Source organism: Mirounga angustirostris, unplaced genomic scaffold (assembly GCF_029215605.1).
Source record: "Mirounga angustirostris isolate CCGP_5_RB_7025 unplaced genomic scaffold, mMirAng1.0.hap1 SCAF_3, whole genome shotgun sequence".
NCBI classification, from domain to species: Eukaryota; Metazoa; Chordata; class Mammalia; order Carnivora; family Phocidae; genus Mirounga; species Mirounga angustirostris.
This window is the reverse complement of record NW_026991711.1, coordinates 188,836,082-188,853,641: the sequence shown is the minus strand read 5'-3', so window position 1 is coordinate 188,853,641 and position 17,560 is coordinate 188,836,082. Positions and strand designations below refer to the sequence as shown.

Below are 17,560 nucleotides of genomic sequence, written 5' to 3'. Positions count from 1 at the left end.
TCTGAATGACTAGAGCGACCATATAGTTTTATCACCCAAGCCAGGAAATTTCTGCAAGTCAAAGGGGGTGCTAAAAATAATTAATGGTGTTATCTACAAAAGGGTGTGTGAACTGGCAGCGTCCTGGACAAAGCAGCACTTACGGCTTTGGGAACAACAAATACCCACTCTATCCCCTGGTGTGATTAGATACTTTTGCATAAAGCAAACCGAGCGTTCCTTCCTCAGAAGACAGAGAGAGCCAGAGCTGACAGCGGCCTGGAGGCTCAGCTACGCCTGGGCCCCTGCCTTCCAGTCACAGAAGTGGTCCTGGTTTTCAGTGTCAGGGGCAGGACAGAAGCCAGGGCTCCTGCCTCAAGGTCAGGGTCGCTCCGGCCCCACCAAGGATGGGGTGGGGACCAACCCCACTCCTAACTATTCTCCAAATGTGCAATTACTCTGTTCCACCATCTTTGGGCTTTCGCAGCCAGCGAACATCAGGCAACATTGGAGAGGGCACCTGGCACGGACCAGCTTTTCTAATGCAAGTTCAGCAGGAGGCGCCTGGGGGCTAAGTAAATACATAGTTATATCACATTCACGGGAAAATCCAATGTCATTAAGATACCGATTCTGGAGAGATACCGTCACTGGAGCAGCTCTCAGGGTCTTGAGAGCCAGCCCCCTGCGTTGGCCATTGAGCCTTCTTCAAAAAAAAAAAAAACAAACAGTCCAGCAGGGACAGAGGCCAGCCTGGGTAGGGCCTGAGCGGCCCTGTGCAGGCGGCGTTCCCAGCCTTCCACGAGCACCTCAACCCCAGGCTGAGGTCTGGGGGGTTAGCTAAACATCCTGTACAGAACTGGTACAGCAGCAGCTCCTACAGTCCTCCTGACTTAAAGGGGGGGCGGGGAGATCACAGGTTACATTTCAAAGCAGGTGCTTCGGCTGTGGCAGTGGAAGGGGGGAGACTCCTGAGTCGATCAACAGCAGCCTCCCCACCACAGAGCGGGGAATTATCTTAACTTGGTAAGTTTTTCAAGGAAATAAAAAGCTCCTACTCACTACTCTACCTACTCTGAAATACCAGGTTATTCTGGGACAGGAAAGCAAGGTTTTTTTAAACATAACACCCTACAGAATGGTATCATTTTCCTAACTTTCAAGGAAAAAAACCAGACAGGACTTGGCGCAATCATATCCCCGGCACACGTACCAAAGAACACCGGGTAAAGGAGGACTAAAGCTACTAATTTCCTAGACACCCAAAGAAAAAACTCAATCACATCCACATACCTTCTCCACATTTCTTTTTCCCAAAGAACTCTTTACAAAAGTACTGGAGTCAAACTACAGTCTCTCAACTGTCCGTTTGGTTTTTGTTTCCTCCATCATTTGTAAATAAAAACAATTAGAAGTGTTAACAATTCACCCCACACACGCGTGTGTGGGTGCGCGCACTGTGAAAACAGCCTAGATTTCACAAGTGCAACCCCTCCTTGGTCACACCACACAGCGCAGACAAGTGACAGAGTCCTCCCCCACCCCCAGTCCTAACAGACCCCCACCACTGGCCCCAGCACTCACCAGAAGGCTGCCAGAAGCAGCCAGTGTCCCCTCCCCTCTGCCTCCTTGGAACAACTGTTAAGAACCGAATCCTAAGCCCTCGGGTGGAGTACCTGGCTCTTAGGACCCAGAGGCAGGTGCTGCCTTCAGCACAAGCCCACACTTAGCAAACACACACTACCAATTTGGCTCAACGCCTGCTTCTTGCTGCTTCTTGAAACTGAGAACACAGAGTGGATTATGAAGCAGGGAATTCGCTGGATTCACTTCCTCCTGCCGCGGCTCTCCTGGTCCTGCTCCCTGGCCAAAAGGTGTTTTAACAGCCACAGCCTTTAATTCACTAAGCACCTACTATGTGCTGGGTGCCTGGCCCCACCACCACGGGGGGGGTAGTGCGGCCCCGACTCTGCCAATGGAAGGATGAAGCGACAGGTGTTAAGAAGTGGAGGTCCTGCAGCTGACGGCTGGCACGGCCAGGATGTGAGGTCAGTTCTCCTGCAGCCCGGCGCCTGAGCAGCAACCCCAGGGGGCTTGCTCGTGGCAGTGAGCCCAGGCGGCAGGAGCTGCTGTCCCTAAATACGTGGGGCTTCCCGTCTGGCAGGTCCTCTAGCTTCAGAGGCCTCGTGGGACACCCTCAGCCCACGAGTACGACTTTCCCCACCCCCGCTCCAGGCCTGCGGTCACAGAAATCAGGAAGAGTTTCCATGAAGGAAATCTGCCAATTATATATATAGCGTTTCCTCTCTCTAAGCCAAAGTGACTGGCGCAGGGGTTTTGCCCAGGAAATATCTGAGCTCCAAACAAGCTGAGAAGGAAAACTGACGTTGAAATCTGGGTAAAGGTCACAGTTCCTCACCAAAGGAGCAGCCCTGGCTACCCCACAGGCTGACGTCTGCTGGAAACAGCTGAGCAAGTCAGGTCCAGGGTTCCACCCCATGTAATTCTACTAAGGAACTTTCATTCATTCAACAAACATGAATGCCAAACAGGTAAGATTTAAAACAACTAAAAATATTACTTAAATTCATTACATAGCTTCTTTTTAATTTAGAGTTATCGGGCAATAACTACTAAAAACAGGAGAAGTAAAAGGTAAAGGAAAACCAAAGTTTTTCTCCTGTTTTTAGTAATTATTATCTGATAGCTCTAAGGAGAGTAAGTCTCCCGATATCTACTCTTCAGCTGCAGATGCTATTTTTCTACACTCTCTGGACCTCATCTGAAATTCTTTGAAATTCCTGTAAATTGTAATAACTGCTAAGTGTGGCAAGTTGAACTCTATTACAATCCCACTATCACTGATGAGTGATGGTGCAGATAAAAACCAGGAAACCTTCAGAGGGCACTTTTCTGCCAACCCGGTGACCTAGGAGATGCCATCCCCATTTCACAGATGAGGAAACAGAGTCACACAGCTAACAAAGACCATCTTTATAACAGATGTTGTAAAACCTCTGGATACCATTAAATATTTCAACAATATTCCTTGGGGAAAAGGAAGTTATAAATACAGACACGACAAATCACTCCTTGCTTTGTATGGCATGGTTATTCTGACACAGTCATTTCAGGGCAATCATTAGGGTGATGCTAGGAGCAAAGCCTGCTGGATCGATCCCTACCCTAGTAAGCCACATGGTGGACACACGACTAAGCAGAGGTGCCACATCCTACTTTGGGGAAGTTGTGTGAGATTTCAATATGGCATTCCGCAGAAGCAGCCCCCTAAACATGTATATTCCACAGGAGAATAAAATTCTCATTCAATTTATAGGAAATTATACTGAAATATGGACACATCTTTTTGTGCCATGGATGCAGTTTATCCTGAAAACACTCTTTATTGTCAATTCCCCCGATCTGGCCAATCCATCTTCCTGAAATTTACAAATAAATTTAAATGTATCTAATAGGGCCTCTCCTTCCCTTTATTCTGTTCTTATATGATGCCAACGGGCACTCGCTTCTGGCTTTCTGCCCTCTGCCTCTGCTCCTTCCATTCCCTCCAACCCCCGTCGGCCCTCACACCAGCATGTGTAGACTCCTCCATTGCCCTTCTCCAGCCCACCCCTCTGCTCTCCTTTCTTCCTCAGCCAGCTCGGTCACCTCCGCCCAGGCCCCCCATCAGCCTGCTTCCTCATCATCAAACCCAGCCTGGCCTCCCCTCCTTCATCACAGGTACGTGACATCCTTGCCTGAGATTCTGGGGACTTAGGATACATTACAGTTCCAGTTATGATCCATTCAAAATCAGGTAAACAGAAGCTGATGAAGCTGTAAACCAGAACCAAACCCGAATCAAAGTCAGCAGAAGAAAGTTTCATTTTCTCAACCTTGAGGGCAGGCAAGAGAGGTGAAAAAGGACACAAGACAAAGTGCAGGCTGCAGGAGAAGGGCACCCTCTCTTGGGCAGGGGCTCAGCACAGGGGCTGCTCTGCAGGGGAGACCACACCGATCTTCCCAGACCTCCCCCACTGTGGTCTGAGATGCTCACTCTAGCAGTATCATCAACAGGAAAAACTGAGAGCATTCTAAGTCCCTAATGCTGTAGGAGCGAGGAAATAAAGGTTAACTGATCAACTCTGCCACCCCTAACAAAATATCTCCACCTATAAAAATGATCGTTGTAGACTCATGATGTGGAAGTGTTTATGACGAAAATATAAAATTATACACACACTGCTGTGTGTATAACATGTGAAATGTACAGTATGCCTCTGACATAGGACTGAAGGGGACCCGAAGAAAGAAAGCAACTGCTGAGCTCCTGTGACCTTTTCTCCCCCCTCCCTTGAAATCCCCTCTAAAAGCATTATTATGATGTACACACTCTACAAAATAAATGGATAAGCTGCCCTGCACACGATTCCGGTCCTGGGACACTCCTGGACTCCGCCCCAGAGCCCACGTGCCCCTTCTCAGTGGCCACGAGCAGCCCCCAGGCCCACACGGCCGCTTCCATCTCCGTGCTCCCACTGTGTTCTGCACCTACTTCTGCTGCACTTGTCACAGGGCACGATAATTACCTCTTTTCATGTCTAACAGCTTCTGGGAAGTCCCTGAGCACAGGGAACGTGTCTGTCCACCTCCATCTGCCCTCAGGCGCCCAACAGAGAGAGTGTGCCACCACAATGGGTGGCTGAAAGAAGGAAAAACAAGTCTTTCCAAAACATGCATCTTTTCCGATTGGTTCCTGTTCAGTTTCAGAAATCAGACTGCCAAGGTAAGGCCGTGCTGCTGCCGAATTATTCCTGTATTCTCCAGGGGTAAACAAGAAGTTTTCCAGCCATCAAACTTGCTGGAAACACACACACACAAACAGCAAAGGAGCCGGCCCGACCCAAAGCTGCTCACCAGAATCCAGAGACACACAGCTCCCAGGATGCTCCTCGGCCCAGTACTCAAGGCATTTGTAAGAGGGTAACGGCAGCAAGAAGGGGCCCGGCCCACAGGATCATCCACAATGATGGACGTTTGTTACATAGGACCTCACAAAGACGACAATTCAATATCCTCTCTGAACAGAAGAAGCAACGAAACCTACATCCTGGCTCACGCTCGCTGGCACAGCCCGTGTGTATTCTGCACTGGGGACAACAGCTTCAAAGGGAACCCCTGGCCTCAAGTCAAGACCTAAGAAGGTGTGACCAAGAGTGCACAGATGACTAAGCAGCCTGTTCTCATCTGGCATCACGAGTGTGGGTCCCAAACGTGGCTACACCTCAAAATCATGGAAAGCTCTAAAAAATCACCCATTTACAAGTCAGCATCAGAATCTCTGGGGATGGTGCCAGGAAACCCCCCCCCCAAGGGTGCCCGGGCACAGCCAAGTTTGGGAACCACTGCCCTGAGGGAGAATACAGCAGCGTGTTCCCTTCTGACCACGGCACGAACAGGAAGACCCAACAGAAGGGAGAGTTTTCACCTGACCTTTGAGGAATGGGCAGGGTCTATGGAGGGAACTTGGGGAGAGGGCCTTCAGACTGAGGTGTCCTACCAAGACCAGGGTGACCTGTGCACCGGGACTTTGTTCCCTACAAAGAGCAGGTCCATGGCGGGGCGAGAAGCTGGGACAGCTGGGGAGCGCCAGGTCCCCTGGACAGTATGAGGTGAGACCGTATGGCACTCAATGATTTATACCACTTTTAGAAATGGGCAGAATGTGACTCTTTTTAATGGTTTTATATTTCAGATATATTCCAAACTTATCTTTGCTCTTCAAGGTCCAACTCAAGTGCAGTTGCTGCCAGGACCCCAGGAATAAGGGTAAAACAGACTGCTTTAGGGCCAGTGAAGTCTAGAATAATCCACAGTGATTTAATTAGAAGTTATTATTTAGCAAACACAGAATGTATGAAACATTTCACCTAAGAAATATAAGTAAACCAAACTAAAAGAAAACTGTCTAATTAAGTACCAAATGGCATCATAAATTAATTTGTTTCACTGCTTTCAATTCCCCCATTGGATAGGCAGTGAGTGCCTATAATCATACTGTTAATAGCAGCAAACACTTACATCATGCCTACATTGCATTAACTCATTTAATCCTCCCAATGACCCCACAGTAGGTACTATTACTATCCCCCATTTCTCAGATAAGGAAACTGAGGCTCAGAGTGCTTCAGCGACTTGCCCAGGGCCATTCAGCTAGCGAGAGGCTGAGCTGGGATTCATGGCCAGGCCTCCCAGTCCCTGCCCCTGAGCATGGCACAGCACGAGGGCCCATGGTGGGTACGATCAACAATAAAGGGGGTGCCTGGGCGGCTCAGTCGGTTAAGCATCTGCCTTCGGCACAGGGCATGATCCCGGGGTCCTGGGATCAAGCCCTGCGTCGGGCTCCCTGCTCAGCGGGGAGCCTGCTTCTCCCTCTCCCGCTGCCCCTGCTTGTGTTCCCTCTCTCACCGTGTTTCTCTCTGTCAAATAATAAATAAAATCTTAAAAAAAAAAAAAAAGAAAAAACAATAAAGAAAGGAACATAACCTAGTCCTACTGTCTAGGTCCTTACATTTGAGGAAATGCAGATCCTGGACATTCAAGGACAGAGGTCCTGCTTCCTCTGGGAAAACCAAAGCATGGAAATACCACATAACACATAGTTTTCCTCATAAATGAAGGAAAAGTAACTGAACATGATATGGCATGAGTCCCTAACACGCAAGTGGCATAACTCATAAAGCACCGTCCTTCCCTCGGGCCCCTGCTCCCCCACGGCACTGGCTTTCTGGATCCCTGCTGAGAGCAGCCTCCGTCCCAGAGCCCCAATAGAGGGAGGGTGTCATGGGCACCCACCCACCAGCCCGGGGAACTGGATGCGTGCCTCAACAAAACCAGAGCCAGCTGCTGATCCCAGGGCCAAGGTCCCGCCCTGCGCCAGCACCACAGACGGAGGAGACGGAGGAAGGGGGCTCAGGCAAAGCCCGAGGACCACGAGCACATGACACAGTGACAGCAGGTGACATCGCTGACAGGGGTGAAGGGCTCCAGGCAGTGAAACTTCCAGAGAGGTACCGTCAGCCAACGTGGGCGCAAACGCCTCGCAATCCCCGCGGGCTCCGGGCTCCCTGCCATCCGAGGGACACGGGCCAGTACTCAGCCCACACCTGCCTGCAGCCGGCCCTCGTCCTGCTTCCTGCTGTCCATCCGCAGCACCTGTGTCCCCCTCCAATGACAAGTCCCTTTGTCCTTAGTTTAGAAAATCTTCACTAAATTCAATTCAGCTGATTCTGCCTCCCTCAAAAGGGACAGTGCCTCCAACACCAGCGACCCTGAAGTCAGTCTCTCAGGTGAAATTTCTAGAACTAGAGGGGTCAGTGATGCACCCCTGGTAAAGGGAGGGTGTCCACAGCCACCCGAGTCTGGCCCTGCGCACCTGAGGTGACCGTGGGGCCTTGTGCAGAGCTGCCTTCTGGGAAGCAGTAATCATTAACTGCTCAAAACCCCTTTTTTCTTCAGCACCCTACTGAACTCCCAAGTCATGTAAGACAAGGAACACCACTGGTAACGAGAAGTGTTTAACCAAAGCGCCTGCAGCCATGCTCTCCATCCAGCCCCTTGTCGCCAATGTGGCTCCACCGAGGCTTCCACACCTCCCACCTGGCCACAAGAGAAGGTCAACCGCCCAGCCTCCTCACACCCATTCTGGCCACCTGCTCCTGGAAGATCGAGTCTTCGGTAGCAGCCAGACTTGTAACAAAAAGGGCTTCCAAAATCAGAATGGCTTCCCCGTACCCATGGCAAAAAAGCCCCAACTCCACACAGCCCGAAAAGCACTTCACCTCTGACCTCGGCCCATCTCACCACCCTTGCACGCTCTACGCTCTACGTTCCTGTGGCAGGAACCACTTCCACCCCGGGGCACCGTGCCGGCCACGGCTCCCTTGCAGCCTCAGGCCTCCGAGCCTCTCTTCCCTGACGCCTGGCCCCCACCGCAGCCCTGCGCTTCTGGGACTGCTCGGCCCGCGGCGTTCACAGGAGCGCAGGCTGCATGAGGGGAGACCTGCACGGTGACCCAGAGTGCGGCCCGCTGGAAGCGCTCTGCTGAGGGACAGGAGCGAGGGGACGGGGCCCAAGCCCTCCTGGGACGAGCAGCCATCAAGTCACTCCTCGACAAATACTGGGTGCTGGCTCCTGGGCGAAGCGGTGAGCAGAACAAACAAAACCCCTTGCTCTCCCACAGCACACACTACAGCATGGGAACAAAGAAAACCAAATGGACTCAGAGGAGGGACTCTGAGGGACGGGCTGGGTGGCAGCGTGAGAACACAGCTCTGCTGTGCCTCACTGCTTCGACTTGTTCCTGCTGCATTTTGAAACTCTGAATAACATTAAAGGAGATGATGACATTTCATCACATCTCTATTAAAATAGGACAAAAACTGAAAATGATGAAAACACTGACTTGGAGAAATAAGTCAGTAAAAGCCCTGCACTCTGACAGCCCTCAATGCCTGGCACGCTCTAGAGCTCCCAGCTGCCATGGGAAGGCCATAAAAGAAGTCCGTGCAGGACTGGAAGACAATGAAAACCACTTCGGAGAGCTCAAAGACGAAGAGCTCGGGCAGGGGGGAAAATCCAAGTCAATGAAAACATCTGGAAACCCAAAAGAGTATAGAAAATCTTTCCCTGAAGCAGAAAACAACTACGTTAAACAGAAAGTATTTTTAAAATACCGCTCTATCATGGGCGCCTGGGTGGCTCAGTCATTAAGCGTCTGCCTTCAGCTCAGGTCATGATCCCAGGGTCCTGGGATCGAGTCCCACATCGGGCTCCCTGCTCGGCGGGAAGCCTGCTTCTCCCTCTCCCACTCCCCCTGCTTGTGTTCCTGCTCTCGCTATCTCTCTCTCTGTCGAATAAATAAATAAAATCTTAAAAAAAAAAAAAATACCACTCTATCAAACAAGAATTAGCCAGGATAAAAACAAACTAAAGGAACATGAAAGCTATGCTGGATGGGGGTAAAAATCACAAGTAAACACAACAGGAAACAAAGTTAAAACTTTCATAAATAGAATTTGAGAAAACCAACAAATTAAAATAATGCAGAACAGCTTGACAGACATGGAAGATCCAGAACCCTACCCCTACGACTCCCTGGCCCCTCGACTCTGTAACTCGTGTAACCAGCCGCTGCGCCAGGTGGAACTTGACACCTTCATCCACCTCTGCCCTGGCTGCGCTGATGCACCACCTGTCTGCTGCCCACCCTCCACCCCTCTCCACTCAGAACCAGAAGCCACCCTCTCTTGGTGAGGGCTGTGGTCTCCCCCTATCCTCCACCCTTCCCCTTCCTCCTCCAGCTCACCCTCCACAATGCAACCAGAGTAAAACATTCTCAGTGCAAATCTGGGAATTTCACCAAACGGAACTATTCATGGTATTACGGGTTGAAGGACTAAGTCCCAAGCCCTTCCCATGGCCTCCTATGGTCTCTCTCTCCCTCTGGCCTCAGCCAGCCACACAGCCCTTCTTCTGCTTCTTCACACAGTCTACACTGCATCTTCTACCACAAGGCCTTTGCACATACTGGTCCCTCAACTTGCCCCATTCTAGGACGCCTACAGGCATGAGACATACAGACATACTCACACACTTGCACACACTTCCTTTAGTTGACTTACCACTAACCAGTCTTCACATCTCAGTTAAGACTTTACTTCCTCAGGGGCAGTCCTCCCGACTCTACCCCAATACCAGTGGGGGTCCTCCTTATGACGCCCCACATAGCCTTCCTTCCCTGCAACCTCTCCCCTTCGCTGAGCCCCCAGAAGAATACCAGCTTGATGAAGAGCCCCTCTCCATTTCTGCTCACCAATGACAGTTGACCACTGAGCATGGTGCTTGGCCCTGAGCAAGCCCTCAAGAGGCACATGCTCAATCAATAAATGAATAAACAACAAAGTTCCCAAAGAACAAACCAAAGCACACAAACCAGCATTATACAGAAAATGCAAGGAAAAAAAGACCTTTTTCGAAGTTGGAAAACCAAGACCAAGTCTGGAAGACAGAAGATTCACTATATACCAGACAAACTAGTAAGCAAAATCCAATTATCACATAAGAGAAAAACAGTCCCATGAGATTTCAAGCAGAAATGTACAGGGGCACTGGATGACTCAGTCGCTTAAGCACCCGACTCTTGATCTCAACTCAGGTCTTGATTTCAGGGTCATGAGTTCAAGCCCCATGTTGGGCTCCACACTGGGCATGGAGCCTGCTTAAAAAAAAAAGAACAAAGAACAAAAAAGAAATTTACAGGTATCTACAAAGATGGTAACAACAGCAAGGCTGGCTTCAGGGGCCTCCCCTCCAACACCAACACTGGGAAACACCATGCTGCTAGAGTTACCTAATAAAAAACACCATATTTCGTTTCCTTTGTGGGAAGCAGAGCATTCTACACCACTTTTCTTCTTTGTTCTTCAGAGCTTTCTCATTTTCATTAGTGTAATACAAACAATGGCGGGTCGAAGCAAAAGCACCGAACAGCATGTTCTATGTGGCTAAACACCCCGTCAGGTACACAGCTTCACTGAAAAAGGACATCACCACATGGGCTGGCTGTAAGCAGATACAGCATAAGAAAATTTGTGAATTTTAAATGTATTTTTTAAAGGAATTTTTAAATTCAAATCACTGGGGCACCTAGGTGGCTCAGCTGTTAAGCGTCTGCCTTCGGCTCAGGTCATGATCCCAGGGTCCTGGGATCGAGCCCTGCATCGGGCTCCCTGCTCCGCGGGAAGCCTGCTTCTCCCTCTCCCGCTCCCCCTGCTTGTGTTCCCTCTCTTGCTGTGTCTCTCTGTCAAATAAATAAATAAAATCTTTAAAAAAAAAAAAGAATTAAAAAAAATTCAAATCACTAACAAATATAAATGTAAATGGTTCATATAACACTCACAAAAATGCAAAACAGAAGAGAGATACCAAGGAAGCATTCAATCAAGAAAGCACAACACAGTCAGCCACTAAACACAGGAGTCCGATGTGCAAAAATCCTGACAAGCAGAAAATGTCTCAAGTTCACTATTACAAACAGCTCCAGACTGAGGAAAAACAACTTCTAACAATATGTTGCTTACAAGAATTAAATCTAAATTAGCAAGGAAAAACTGAAGATAAAAGTGAGGGTAGAAGACAGAGTATGCATTATCAGTTAAATTCTGAACAAAGAAATATAGCAATATTAGTTTCAGACAGAGTACAGTTAGTGGTAAAAGCTGTTCAGTGTAAAAAAGATGTTACCCTACTGACAAATAATTATTCAGTAACGAGGGTATTAACATTTATGTGTTTGGGCGCATGGGTGGCTCAGTCAGTTAAGCGTCTGCCTTCGGCTCAGGTCATGATCCCAGGGTCCTGGGATAGAGTCCCGCATTCGTCTCCCTGCTCGGGGGGAGTCTGCTTCTCCCTCTGCCACTCCCCCTGCTTGTGCTCTCTCTCTCTTGCTCGCTCACTCTCTCCCTCAAATAAATAAATTAAATCTTTAAAAAAAAAATAAAAATAAAAGAGCTTCAAAAATGGTGAAGATGAAAAGTGTTACAAATATTAAGAATAAAATAACAAATATAATTATTCTGAAAGAGAGTAATTCCTCATCAGTCTCAGGAAGGTCAACAAAATTAAAAATAGGATCATAAGAAGACCTAAACAACAAATTTCATAAACTGTGACAAAGACCAAACTTTATTCCCTTTGGTAAATACATTATCCTTTGAGTAAATGGTATCTAACATTTCTCACATTTTATAAAGAGTGATCTTAATGTCAGATACCTATAAGTATCGTTGAGTGACATGATAGAGAAAAATTAAACTAGCAACAATTGCAAATTCATCCATTAAGTGGAAGAGGCTGAGAGGCTGAACAGAGCTTCTGGCAATACCATAGGACTGGTGAGAAAAACACAAATGCAGAGCCCAACAGAGATTAATACCTCAATTTACAGCTGAGAGTCCTAAAGGAGTATCCCATGAAAGCAGAAGGAGTGACAGCAATCAAAAAGAATGAAATCTTGCCATTTGCAACGACGTGGATACCAGAGTGTATTATGCTAAGCGAAATAAGTCAGTGAGAGAAAGACAAATACCATATGATTTTACTCACATGTGGAATTTAAGAAACAAAACAGATTAACATGGGGAAGGGAAGGAAAAATAAAATAAGATAAAAACAGAGAGAGAGGCAAACCATAAAAGACTCTTAATTACAGGGAACAAACTGAGGGTTGCTGGAGGGGAGGTGGGCAGAGGGATGGGGTAACTGGCTGATGGGCATTAAAGAGGGCACTTGATGTTATGACCACTGGGTGTTACATGCAACTGACAAATCACTAAACTCTACCCTGAACCTAATAATACATTATATATTAACTATTGGATTTAAAAAAAAAAAAAAAAAAAACGAGGAAATGAAAAGAGACCAGCCAATTGAAAAAGTAAAGCCCACATTCAAATTAGCTCTATCACAAACTAGATTTAAGACAATCTGCTGCTACTTTGCCTACCTACCAGAAGTAAAAGTAAATGGTAAGGGAAGACATCATCTGAGCATAAAGTTATCTTGACAATTTTTCCAACAATGCCTGTAGAACAAAATTAACAGACATACCAGGAAAAAAGACTAAAGGAACAAAAGCCAAGAGAAAAGCCAGATCATAGAAAAAGACCCATAAAAGAACCAGGTATTAAGAACCAGATATTTGGGGCGCCTGGGTGGCTCAGTTGGTTAAGCAACTGCCTTCGGCTCAGGTCATGATCCTGGAGTCCCGGGATCGAGTCCCGCATCGGGCTCCCTGCTCAGCAGGGAGTCTGCTTCTCCCTCTGACCCTCCTCCCTCTCATGCTCTCTGTCTCTCATTCTCTCTCTTGCAAATAAATAAAATCTTAAAAAAAAAAAAAAATTTTTAAAAAAAGAACCAGATATTTGAAGTTTTCAAAGACTTTAAAATAAATATGCTTACTATAGGGACTCTGGCAGGTAACTAGAAACCTTTTTTAAAAAATCAAATGAAAATTCTCAAGATGAAAGATAAAATAACTGAAAGTGAAAACTCAATAGAAAGACTTAATAACAGGCAAGAAAGACCTGAAGAACATCAGAAGATAATAATGATAATAAAGCATCCAGAGTGAAAAGAATAGAAAAAAAAAATTTTTTTTTAAGATTTTATTTATTTGACAGAGAGAGACACAGCGAGACAGGGAACACAAGCAGGGGGAGTGGGAGAGGGAGAAGCAGGCTTCCCGCCGAGCAGGGAGCCCGATGTGGGGCTCAATCCCAGGACCCTGGGATCATGACCTGAGCTGAAGGCAGACACTTAACGACTGAGCCACCCAGGCACCCCAGAAAAAAAATTTTTTTAAGAATATAAGAAACAAATGGAAGACAGTGAAAAGACCTAACATACAAGCCCCAAAATAAGAGGAAAAATTCATGGGTAGAAGCAATACTTGAATAATAAAAAAGGCTTTGCCCAAACTGACAAGAGAAGGAATATAAATCCATAGATTTCAGAAGTGTTAGGAATGCTAAGGAAGATAAATACAAAGAAACATGCCAGAAAAAATCATAATAAAACATAATAAAAATCTTAAAAGTAGTAGGAAGTAGGAAGAAAGGTATATTTCCATCCAAGCAGCAACAATAAGACTGATAAATTACTTCTAAGAGAAATAATGGAAGCTAAAATACAATAACTTTTTTTTTTCCAATGTAAGCTCTCTGTCCAATGTGGGGCTTGAACTCACAGCCCCAAGATCAAGAGTCACGTGCTCTACTGACTGAGCCAACCAGGTGTCCCTACAATAACATTTTTAGATTGCTGAAAGAAAATTAGTGCCAAGCTAGAATTGTATAACAAGCAAAAAAGTCTTCAAAAAGCTGAAATAAAGATATTTTCAAACAAAAATAGAAACCCCTACTAAAGAAATATTGAATGGAGTTTTTCCAGACAGAAGGAGTATTACCCCAAATGGAACACAGAAATACAGAAAGAAATGAAGAGCAACAGAAAAGGCAAATATCCATTATAAAGCTAAATGACTATGGACTGTATACTAATGTCCTATGAGGTTCAAATATTTGTAAAATTAAATAAACAACAATCAGAAAGGCAAGAAGAAAGTATAGAGGTTTGTTTTTAAGTACCACAAATTAATTGTAATTTCAATTATAATTTCAGTAGCAATGAAGAGTATAGAGAGTATAAAGGCTCTAAGATCCTTGCATTACCAGGGAAGCACTAAAAGTACTAACTGTATTACAATTTAGTAAGGCAAGGATACATTTTGTAATCTGTAGAATATCCACTAAAATTATTTATATGAAACAAGCCACAAGAGAAGGGAAAATCAAATAATTAATCCATTTAAGAAAGGAAAAAATGTGTGAAAAAAATATAAAAAGACAAAAATAAGTAATAATATGTTAGATTTATACCCAAGTACAAGCGTATCTAAGTATAAACATAATCCAATTCCATCAAAAACACTGGTCAATTTTAAAATTAAATAATACAGTGGTCAATTTTAAAAACTACACAATCACCTGCTGCTTATAAAAAATATACCTTAAATATAAACAAAAACTCTGAAAGCAAAAGGACAGAAAATTATATATAATTACTTACAAAACAATTACCAACCAAGGGGTGCCTGGGTGGCTCAGTTGGTTAAGCGACTGCCTTCGGCTCAGGTCATGATCCTGGAGTCCCGGGATCGAGTCCCGCATCGGGCTCCCTGCTCGGCGGGGAGCCTGCTTCTCCCTCTGACCCTCCCCCCTCTCATGCTCTCTCTCTCTCATTCTCTCTCTGTCAAATAATAAATAAAATCTTTAAAAAAAAAAAAAATTACCAACCAAAATAAAGATATTGCAGCTATAGTAACTCAAAATAAACTTTAAGGCAAAAAAATATGAAGAGAATAGAAGGTTATTTCATAAAAAATTCGATCTAGTAAGAATGTAAAATAAGCCCAAATCTATATGCACTTAAAAATAACCCTCTAAATATATAAAGCAAAACTAATAGAATGAAAACAAAAAACAGGGAAGTCCACAATCACAGTAGGAGATTTTAATAAATCTTAATAACTAATAGGACAAACAAAAACAAATCAGTAGGTTATAAAATATTTGAGAAAAATAACTAAACCTTTGTCCTCATCAAATGCATACAGGAACTACTGAATCAAAGTTATGTTCAAATGCACATGGAACATTTATGAAAACTGGTGGGTCATAAAAAGTCTCAACAATTCCAAAGGATTAAAATCATAAAGCATATTTTCTGATTATAGTAGAATGAAACTAGAAATCAATAACAATACAACTAGAAAAATCCCCCAAGTGCCATGATATTAGGAAATGCATAGATCGCAAAAACACAAAATAATATACATTATGATGCCATTTATATCAAATATCTAAAACCGTCAAAACTAAAAATCTACAGTGTTGGAGGTCAGGATAGTGGTTACATTTGGAGAGGGGAGGTTAACAGATCATGAAGGGAGCCTCTCTGGGCTTGGAGATGTTCTATCACTTGATCTGAGTGGCCATTACACATCAAGCTTGCACATTTGTGTATTTTTTGGTATGTAAGTCATTTTTCAATCTAAAAACTTATTTGAAATAGATAAACTTCCAGTAAAATAGAAATTCTGCTTTGACAAACCCCTCTGGAAAGTTATGGTAGTAAAAATATACCTTCAGCACAAATCTGTAATTTTGTGATCATAATGCTAAAAATAATCTTAAAACATGTTAGAAAATGGGAAGAAGCATAAAGGAAAAATGAATAGTATTTTTACCTGGTAACATGAGCCCCACTATTAGTGTATGAAATCTAGTTAAAAAAAAAAAAAAAAAAGACAAAGACAAAGCACTAAAACTATCACAACCAATGAAGGCAGATTTAGACAGAAAGTGAATGAGTGAGGTAATTTTGAACCCTAAAAATACAGTGCTAACTATCTGAAAGCACAGGAAGAAATCATCAAAAGAAAAATTCAATGGCCAATGTTCAACGTCACTTTGATAGTCAAAGAAACAAATCAAAACAAATTACCATTTTTAAACTATCCAAGTGGCAAAGATATTCTAAAATGCTAACATGTGGTGTTTGTAAAAGGACAGAAAAAAAGAACTTTCATGAAGTCCTGTTGACGTAAGTTCTAAGGGCAAATGGGCAATGACGTCTCTGAAAGTCTTTAAGTTTTCACTGATTAGTATTAACATGTTCAATCATCAAAAACATACAATTTCACATTATTACAGAGGCTGGGATCTAAAGTTGGCAAATCCCCTTTTCTTCTTCATGCCACTTTGTTTTTGGCCTTGTGAGGGGTGGCCCCACTTGAAGGTGAGAAGGCAGAGGACACTGTCAGCTCTACTCCCCATCTTCTGAAAGCTTCCACCACCACCGTACCACCTATGAAGATTCTAAAGGCAGTCCTTATGTCTTTAGCTTCATCTCAGCTTCGCTTTGTTCTTAAAGACTAGGAGGACAAGCAGACCCCTGTCTAGTTACATAAGTCTCGCTTGTTCCACCTCTTCCATCCAGCCTGTCTAAAAAATCTCTCCTCTCCCCAAATATCTCCCTTGAAGTCTCTTGTCCCACGGGTCCCAATTTCTCTACAGTGCGGTTCTCTGGCCATGTGGAGGAGGAATAAAAATGGAGCCTTTTGCACTGTGGAGGGAATTTACTCCTGCTTCTCCAGCTACAAAAGGTTCCCAACCATTAACTGATTCATGATAGCAGCCGCTTTCATTGACTCGTTGTTTGTATCAGGCATGCAATTTTAGTAGAAATTGTGAAAATGGGAAATTACTACTGGAATAGTTGGAAAACCAAATGAGATGTTCCAGGAAATGTCATAGCTTCTGGGCAAATACATTTGTTCATTCTGCTCTTGTGCCTTGACCATGTGCGCCAGGCACTGGCAAAGTCCACGAGGGCCCAGCCGATGGAAGAGAGACCACATAGAGACTCCGGCAGTTCGCTGTATGGTACACAACTGGTTCAGAGTTCAGACAGTAAACACCGCAGGGGGTTAGAAAGAGGGATAATCATTAAGTGTGAATTTTAAGCAAAGAAAATATTTCTATCACCCGCAGCCCCAGAACTGTCAGACTCTCTACAGAAGCATGACTGGGGGGAACTGGACCGCAAGCTCTCCCCATTTATCTCCATATTCCACATGCCATCATGAATCACTCATGGGATGAGCTTCCTTATCTTGGAATGTTTCTGGGGAACCTTAGTATTAATCTTTCTCTGGTCCTTTCAGCACATCCTCAGATGAAAAGGCAGTTTTTAAAGCAGTAACAAAATGGAAAATAAATGTAAAAGACTTGGTGCCTCTGTCCTGAAGGCTGGGAATTATCCATGACTACCTGACAGAGATGGAGTTCCAGAGGTCTCTCCAACGCAGACAGGATCTACATCTGGAAGTCAAGTGTTTGGCAGTCAGAACACATTTTCCCATAGAGACAATGTATGAATCAGGGTTCATTCTCAGATC

The 17,560-nt window shown here is 44.9% G+C and overlaps 1 protein-coding gene across 4 annotated transcripts in view; it reads right to left on the bottom strand.

Annotated features, from left to right (window-relative positions):
* Nucleotides 1–17,560, bottom strand: part of DGKD (diacylglycerol kinase delta) — a 116,303-nt gene that overhangs the window by 67,713 nt on the left and 31,030 nt on the right. The window contains exon 2 of one of the 4 annotated variants that reach the window (XM_064587276.1): nt 17,433–17,483. The exons of the other annotated variants lie outside the window; for them this stretch is intronic. The gene's annotated coding sequence lies outside the window, so the exon portion shown is untranslated. The remainder of the gene's footprint in view (nt 1–17,432; nt 17,484–17,560) is intronic. 4 annotated transcript variants of the gene reach the window in all.